This window comes from Primulina huaijiensis, unplaced genomic scaffold (genome assembly GCF_012295235.1).
Source record: "Primulina huaijiensis isolate GDHJ02 unplaced genomic scaffold, ASM1229523v2 scaffold4567, whole genome shotgun sequence".
NCBI classification, from domain to species: Eukaryota; Viridiplantae; Streptophyta; class Magnoliopsida; order Lamiales; family Gesneriaceae; genus Primulina; species Primulina huaijiensis.
The window spans coordinates 19,779-28,055 of record NW_027360554.1 but is presented as its reverse complement, the minus strand read 5'-3'; the positions used below and the strand labels follow the sequence as shown (position 1 = coordinate 28,055).

Sequence of the window (8,277 nt, the reverse complement as noted above, 5' to 3'; positions counted from 1 at the left end):
GGAATCGGTGCAATCTCCCACCAAGCTCTTACCCGATTCATCCGGTCATCATCGTCGGAGAGTATTTCGACGTCCATTAACGTTTTTTCTCATTTGAAAGTGTAGGTTAAGGTGATCGGGCAACCATCTCCAGCTATCAACCAAACTCGGTGCAATCGCCCACCAAGCTCTTACCCGATTCAGCTGGTCATCATGAATTCTGATATTCTCGAATTCTATTGGTCTTGCATTTATCACTGTTGGAAGAACATTCTGCATGTGAAAATATGGAGACTTTCTTGACCATTTGAATCGACCTTGCGAGATCAAAATCTACTCTTTCAAAGCTTTCAATATATTGAAAGTAGATAGGCTACTTTAAAAGAAGTAAAAATTTCACAATACTTGTATTATTTGTCATCGTAATTGTATGAAACGATTTTTTTATTCCAAACCTCTGTGAAAAATCAAGAATTCATATTTATTTGTTGTGAAAATTAAATAAGCATCTTAGACATTAATTTTTATAAAAATTGTACGTATAATCCTAGATCAGCTAGAAATCTGGTGAGTTGACGTATCTTGATGGTATCTCATAGACCAATGATCAAAATACCAGCGAACAAAATAGCTAAAAAGAAAACTTAATTTGCTACAATCCACAATTCCAATATAACGTCTGAACTAGTTTAGAAGACCTGAAATATAATTTGTAGCAAATTCAGTTATCTTTCTAACGATTTTGCCCGCTGGTCATTTTGATCACAATGTCTATGAGATATCATCAAAATACTTCAGGATTCCATCTGGTGCAGGAAGTGTTCATGCAACTTTTTATAAAATTTTAATGTCTAAAATGCCAATTTTTTTTATTTTCACAAAGAATAAGTATGAATTTTTGATATTTTACTCAGGGGTTCGAGGCAAAAAACTCTATAGAAAACTGATATACACGTACAAGGATTTAGTGCCAAAGTTAAGAGCAACTCGGAAAAAGACATCAATCCAGTTATTCGTGCTTTTATCGACTAATCTTGAAAGAAAACGACATTCCCTTTTGGTTCGTCCGAAGTAAATCCGGATGTGATCCAGATGGAATCCGAAAGCGATTTTTTTTCCTTCGTAAAGTTGGATGTCTCCGTCAATCTGCTAAATTACAATTTTACTAATTATAATTATAATTGCAACTAAAAACAAATTATCAAAAATATAAACATAATTTTACGAAAAATAAGTTTACAGTAAATTGTTTTTGACAAAGTTTTATAGTAATTTTTATTAAATAAAAGGGATACTTCTGCTTAGACCAAAGATGATTTCATTGCCGAGAGAACATAATATTGTTTTTTCATGACAAATTTTTAAAGTAGAGCAAGAAATCGAGATCAACACAAGAAAATTATAGATACAAACCAATTCTCTACGATATGTATCTATCCTGTTGCTCTTGAAGAAGCTTCGCAGACGATTTGGCGTCCAGATAAAGACTACTCACCTCTTCAAGATCCACCTAAAATAACACACAGAAGTGAGCAAATGTTCTTTAAAAAACGACCGCGTCGTGAAGAGAAGAGTGAAGAAGATTACCTTGCAAATATTATCGCGACCACTCATTTTAGCAATTATGCTGGCCGGAGTTAGCAGTTGAACAACGTGTCTGAGGAAAAAAACATTGACTCAGATTTTTCAGACCAGGAAAAAAAATTCAATACCAAATAATTAAGGAAAACTAAAAATTCATGCAAACCTCAGGGATGCTTGTTGTCCAATTTCTCCAAGAAAAGCCAGGCTTTCCTCATCTATTTTCAGCTCCTCCACCTGCCCTCGGATGGCTAATATCTGAACCATAAATCAAGAATTCGTCAAGATTCATCGTGTATGTAAGATGCTCTGAGGTTTTGATGATATTTACAAGGGGTTGTGCAATGTAAGATGAAGGCGAGAATCTTACCTGTATCATTTCAGCAGGACCGTATGTTTCTGTTCTTATAATAACCAAGCGGTCTAATAGGTCTATTGGAATGCCATGAGGACTATTCATGTTCAGTGCCTCTGCAAGGAAGCGCAGTTTTTAGATTAGTCTTAAAGATCAGCTGTTGATAAATGAGCATGGTCCCCGATACAACAGATATTTCTTTACCTGACATTACAAATTCCTCGATTTGTAGCAAAAATCACTATTGGTGATAATGAACTTTCTAAAGCACGATTCAAATATGAAAAACATTCCATATCCAGCATATGCAACTGAGTCATTCTTAGAATGTCACTGAATGTTAAAGAGTACGTTTTAAGGTAGCATGTACATAAATGTGCAAGAGAAAATAACCTCGTCGATAAATAAAACACCAGGAACAAGTTCTGCCACACCTTCGTCTATGTACCTGTTAACAACCTGAAATTCATACCTTATTAATACTCAATACACTGAATAATCTTAGCATGAAGAGAGAATTGAACAGTTTAAAAAAGTTGAATTTGTTCAAGAGTATATGTTTCTTGACAAAAAAACAAACATTATAAACCAGGAACATGATAACACACCTTATTTATTTTTTGCCTTAGTTTGTCAGTGATTTCAGTTTTCCTGGGCTTCATCATTTGACCCATTAGGGACAATATATCTTGTCCTCCTTGAGGTCGTGCATTTGCAGCATCTAGATCATGCAACGTAACATCCTGAAAAGGAATAAAATCGATGTAAAAAAGGATGCATAATAACTTGTTTAAATCTTCACATCCCTCCACCAGTTCAAGTGTGTAACTTGGACAATACAAAACCAAAAAGTAGGAAAGCTTGTCAAGAGAGCTATCACAATCCATCTAAAAGAACACATTGCCAGATAATAATTTCCAGTGTTCTTTTCGTTATTATCTGAAGGCCTTTATGACTAACTCGTAGTAATACAAATTCTTCTCAAAACAAATGGAACGATTGAAGCGTGCAAACAAAACTCCAGAGGATATAAAAAAGGATCAATTGCACAACAAAACTTCGGCTGAGTAAAGAAATAACATATAATATTGGAGGATTGGGAACTTTAAAAGTAAGCATCAAGCATATAGGAACTTATATCCACAACCACCCACATACACATACCAAAATCATCTAATTCAAGAAAAAACCCTCCGATAGTTTTCCTTCCGATGTCATAATCATCTAATTCCAAAAAAACCCCTCCCATAGTTTTCCTTCGCGTGTCATGTTTCTTACCCAATGTTGTAAATGGCGGAAGGCAGTGGCAGGGCGGTCAGTACCGCCTCAGCCACCTAGGCACCGTCCCTGCCACCGTCTCCCACTTCAGTTGCCTAGGCTGTTGAATTTTTTTAGCAATTTTGTATAGGTGATTATATATAATTATGCAATATAATTACAAATATTATATGATATATGTAATTAAATAATGTTTATGCATTAAAAAAACTCAATACAATATAATACTAGACAAAGTGCAAATAAAAATATAAATGCAAGCTAACAAACTAATTAAAGTGGTGGCTGAAGGCGACTGCGGATGGAGGCAGTTGCTGATGGTGGAGAACACTTAAAACCCAAAATTAAATATACTGCCTTCGCCGACTACTCGCCCGCCTCAGCGGCCGGATAGCCTCGGACCGCCTATAGAGACCGCCTTAAACAAAGGCCTAAGCAGCCACCTCGACCACCACTTAGAACACTGTTCTTACCTAATATAAACAGCCTCACACTTTTACAATTTTTCTAGAGCTAAACAACATAAACCTCGAAAACACAGGCAACGATGCCCCAATAAGGTTGTTTTCCTCCTTGAACAAACACCTCAGCCAGTCACCTGCTTTTCCCTAAGTCTCACCTAGCCTCTGGCCTAAACAATTGTGCCTCTGCTCAATAGCAGAATGTTAATTCCTAAATTACAATTGCTTTCCCCTTCAACTCATCATCAGACAATACTTCAAAAGAAATCCAACCTCTATAGCCTAAACCAAGCCCCAGACTTGAGAAAGTAATAAACAAAAGTGCAAGCGGTCAATAACATCAAACATACACTAAATGCCCCCAGATGCAGTGCCATATATTGAAATTGATATAGAAGATATTGCACGATTGACAGTGGAAAATTACCTATGATTGTTTCAAGAAAAAAGGGAAATAAAAAGCAAACTGGACACTCTTTTCAATCAGTTGCTGTAAAATCATTGAATTGTGCATTTGATATTATAAAGTAACTAAGTAGCAACATCACATTACACATATTAGACATTTTGTTCTCCAGTTGTCTACAGAGATGAAAGCCTCTGTATAGTGTCCAAATATGGCGCTTCTGCATAAGAAATCATGCCCTATTTTATTCTTATGTGCATCGCAAGCTCAATGCCATGGTCATAATTGATCTCCCAGGATTTTAATGCAAACCAAAACTTTACTATTGTTATCAGAAGCAACAATGCCCATTTCTTATCAATCAATAAATCATATTGCACAGTATGGATACGCACCTGGACTATCTCCTTTTTCTTGTATGTGAACCTCTCCTTTAGGAAGTGGAACATATTCTTCTGCCTCAAGATCAAATTCAGTCGCAAATAAATCACTCCTGCCAACCCTTTTAACTGCTCCACTATTTGCTTTGATGTATATAACGTCACCAACCGCCACCTTCAACTTCAGCATTATCACTAGAGCTAGAAGATGTGAAGTGTGAACGATGAAAAACAAGAATTTTTGTAAGTTAATAAATCATGGCGGAAGTGTTATTTAAGATGATAAAACATTTTCATCTAAAATCAGTTTTACATGACCACGAGGGACAATGGTGTTGCACAAGTAAATGACATACAAAAACTTTATCTAGTAGTTAGAGAGGAAAGGAATAGACAAATCTTTATAAAAGATTTAACCATAAGAGTCAGGTTCCTTAGGAACTCGTCTTTTCCACCCGTTATACTTTCAGTTTCTTTTGGGGATAGTTCTGTCACTTGTCATCCATGCACCACATAAAACATCAACACTGGAAAGAAGAAAATACAGTATTTTTTTCCACAAATTTCATAAGAACCAATTAAAATAATAATTAGATAACTTGCCTCTCCTTCGTAGACCTCTTTGTTTTCTTTAATCGGGAGGCCAATAGCTCTTCGGAAATTCTATATTAGATACTCTGTCTTCTTTACTTCGGATGAATACACTTCTGATTCCACCATTGGGCAAAATGGAACCTTCATATTAAAAGGAAAAACATAACCACAAGAACGAACTTGATGAACATTAACATGAATATACTACTAAAATAATGCAGGTCAAATAACAAATATCACAGACCAAATTCGGAAAACAAATACCTTGCTACCAAGTTCTTGTGAAATCCCCAAAACAAGAGCTGTCTTTCCAGTACCAGGAGGACCAGCAAACAATAACGCACGCCCTGCCATTTTCTATTGGTGTATCATATCAACGACAAGGCCTGCATCTTCCCTTGCAGATTCTTGACCGACGAAACCGGCAGCCAAAGGTAGAGCTTTACCATCAGGCTACATCCAATAAGAGCATGGAACAAAAGCAACTGATAATAAGTGTTTCCACCAAAAATTAAATTGGGCCCAATTAATTGTCTAAGCCCAAAAGTTTAAATTAATAGAGAAAAACAAGAGGTCTATTGGTGTATTTAAATAAGCAGATAACGTCCAAGCAATGAGATCGTGGGAGGAATTCATGGCTAGTGGTAGTAGTGGAAGTGATCATGGATAGTGGAAGAAGTGGGGAGTTGAGCAGCCAAGAGTTGAAGAAACGGTCTCAGTCGTGAACTGATAAAACTTAAAATTAATAATTTATTATATGTTAAAACCTATATTTTAAAATTTAAGTTTCATTAAAATTATAAAATTATGTTATTTTAGTATTATGTGTTTATATTTAAATGTCTTACTAAATATGTTTTATTTTCAGGTTTTCTACGTGTTAGTAAAATAATGATAACTCAAGCTAGCAAACTCAAATGGAGGTGATTCAAACATGTTTGGAGTTCTTGAGAAATTATCTACAACTTTGCAGAAGACATGATTGCTTAAAAAGTTGGTTAAGATGATCAAATTGTAAAAATATCAAAAGTAGGACAAATTTACTTTCACCATGACTAGCATATAGTAAAAAAATCATAATTATTTCAATATTTAACCAAATGAGGTGAACCAAGTGACCAAATTCATCTACAGACAATTCCCCACATGTTTGCTGTTTTGAGCAGAGTAAAATTCGGTGATTAAAGTCGTGGAACAAAGCATTGAAAAAAGGGACATGGAATTGAAGTTGGAGGAGACAAAGATTACTATTACAACTACATTGCATTAATAGAATTTTTGAACCTTTCTGTCATTTGGCCTATAAATAGAGGCCTTGTGCTAGCTTGAGAATCATTCTATCTCATTGTAAAATATAGTGTGAGTGTGTATAAAAGTTCTAAGTTCCAATATATTTTTCATTTTCCAAATTATGAGTGATGTTTTTAGTGTTGATCGAAAGTAAGTTCATGGAAAGCTAAATCTATTAAGTCAAGGTGAAGAGGATGAAATCTTGGTGAAATAAGATTGTTTATATTTTGTATATTCTTTCTTTATTTCTTTTCATTTTGTTAATTTCTTTTTATTGTAGGTATAAAAATAAATTATTTGTTGTTATCAATTTACATCAAATGCTTGATACCATTGAAGTGGTTATCTTGATTTGTTGTTTAATTTTGATACAATAAATATTTCATCAATTATTATTGTTATATTATACATATATATATATATATATATATATTTATATAATTATATCATATATTTCATTTAGACGATAGCGTGGCTCTGCCGGTTGTTCTAAATGAAATATTATGATATCTAACAATCTAACATTTACTTTATCGCAACTAACTTTTACTTTCCGCATCTAACATTTACTTTATCGCAACTAACTTTTACTTTCCGCATCTAACTTTTACTTTCCCGCAACTAACTTATTAAATCATATATTTCATTTAGGCAATAGCGTGGCTCTGCCGGTTGTTCTAAATGAAATATAATGATTTAATTTAACATTTATTTTATGCAGTTATATATTTATATGGTTATATATATATAATCATAAGTACCATATATAAAATATCGGTGAATTCTGTATTTTCTATAGTGAGAACTATATTGTATTAGGTGTGTGTTTAAATATTTAATTTTCTTGGAACCATTATTTAATTTTCTTGGAACCAAGAATAAATCCTCGAGCCTTTACAAAATTTATAATTTGTAAACTTCGTTCTTGCATTTGGTAATCTATAAATTAATAAATTTAAACTTAAAATAACCTCTCTGTGGATCAATCTCGTACTTACGAAATATATTACTTGCAGACAACCTCCACTTGGGTGAATTATAATTTTAGTAGTAGCAAGTTTTTGGCGCCGTTGGCGGGGAGGTATAAATTAAGTTTATATTTGTTAATTATGTTTTATTTATAAGTATTGTGTTGTTTTTTTGTATGAGTATTTGGAGTCGGAAAAAAAAGTGGTAGACTTATTCGAGTATCTGAAAATAATTTAAACATGGATGATAATTCAAATAATCAAGATAATGTTAACAATAATAATAATAATCAAGAACATGATCAATTAAGAACACTTAGGCACCATATGAACCCTATTAGAACTAGTGCCCCATCTTGTTTAGTTTTTCCTCCTGATGCATCTAATTTCAACTTTAAACCTCAAATTATTCAACTTTTATAAAATTTTCATGGCTTAGATTCTGAAAATCCATATTTACATCTAAGAGAGTTTGAGGAAGTTTGTAATACTTATAATGATCAAAATTGTAGCATGGATATAGTTCGATTAAAGCTTTTCCCTTTTTCTTTAAAAGATAAAGCTAAAACATGGCTACAAAATTTGAGATCAAGTTCAATAAGATCATGGAAAGAAATGCAACAACAATTTCTCAAAAAGTTTTTTCCTTCCCATAGAACAAACTCTTTTAAAAGACAAATTACTACTTTTTATCAAAAACAAAGAGAAACATTTTATCAATGTTGGGATAGATATAAAGAATTACTTAATACATGCCCACATCATGGTTTTGAAACATGGAGAATAGTTTCTCACTTTTATGAAGGTTTAATACCTAAAGATAGGCAAATGATAGAATTCATGTGTAATGGAACTTTTGAAGATAAAAACCCAAATGAAGCTATGGAATATTTGAATTCATTAGCAGAAAATGCTCAAAATTGGGATAATATAGGCACAATAGAACCACCAACAACTAAAATCAATAATTCAACAAATGGGGGTG

At 33.4% G+C, this 8,277-nt stretch overlaps 1 non-coding gene and 1 pseudogene across 1 annotated transcript; both read right to left on the bottom strand.

Moving 5' to 3' along the window:
- Positions 1-1,309: 1,309 nt before the first annotated feature.
- On the bottom strand, positions 1,310-4,898 carry LOC140970269 (ruvB-like protein 1; annotated as a pseudogene).
- A 3,053-nt stretch (positions 4,899-7,951) lies between these two features.
- Positions 7,952-8,062, bottom strand: LOC140970270 (small nucleolar RNA R71). Its single transcript, XR_012174102.1, has one exon. It is a non-coding gene; the product is annotated as a small nucleolar RNA R71 (small nucleolar RNA).
- Positions 8,063-8,277: the final 215 nt, after the last annotated feature.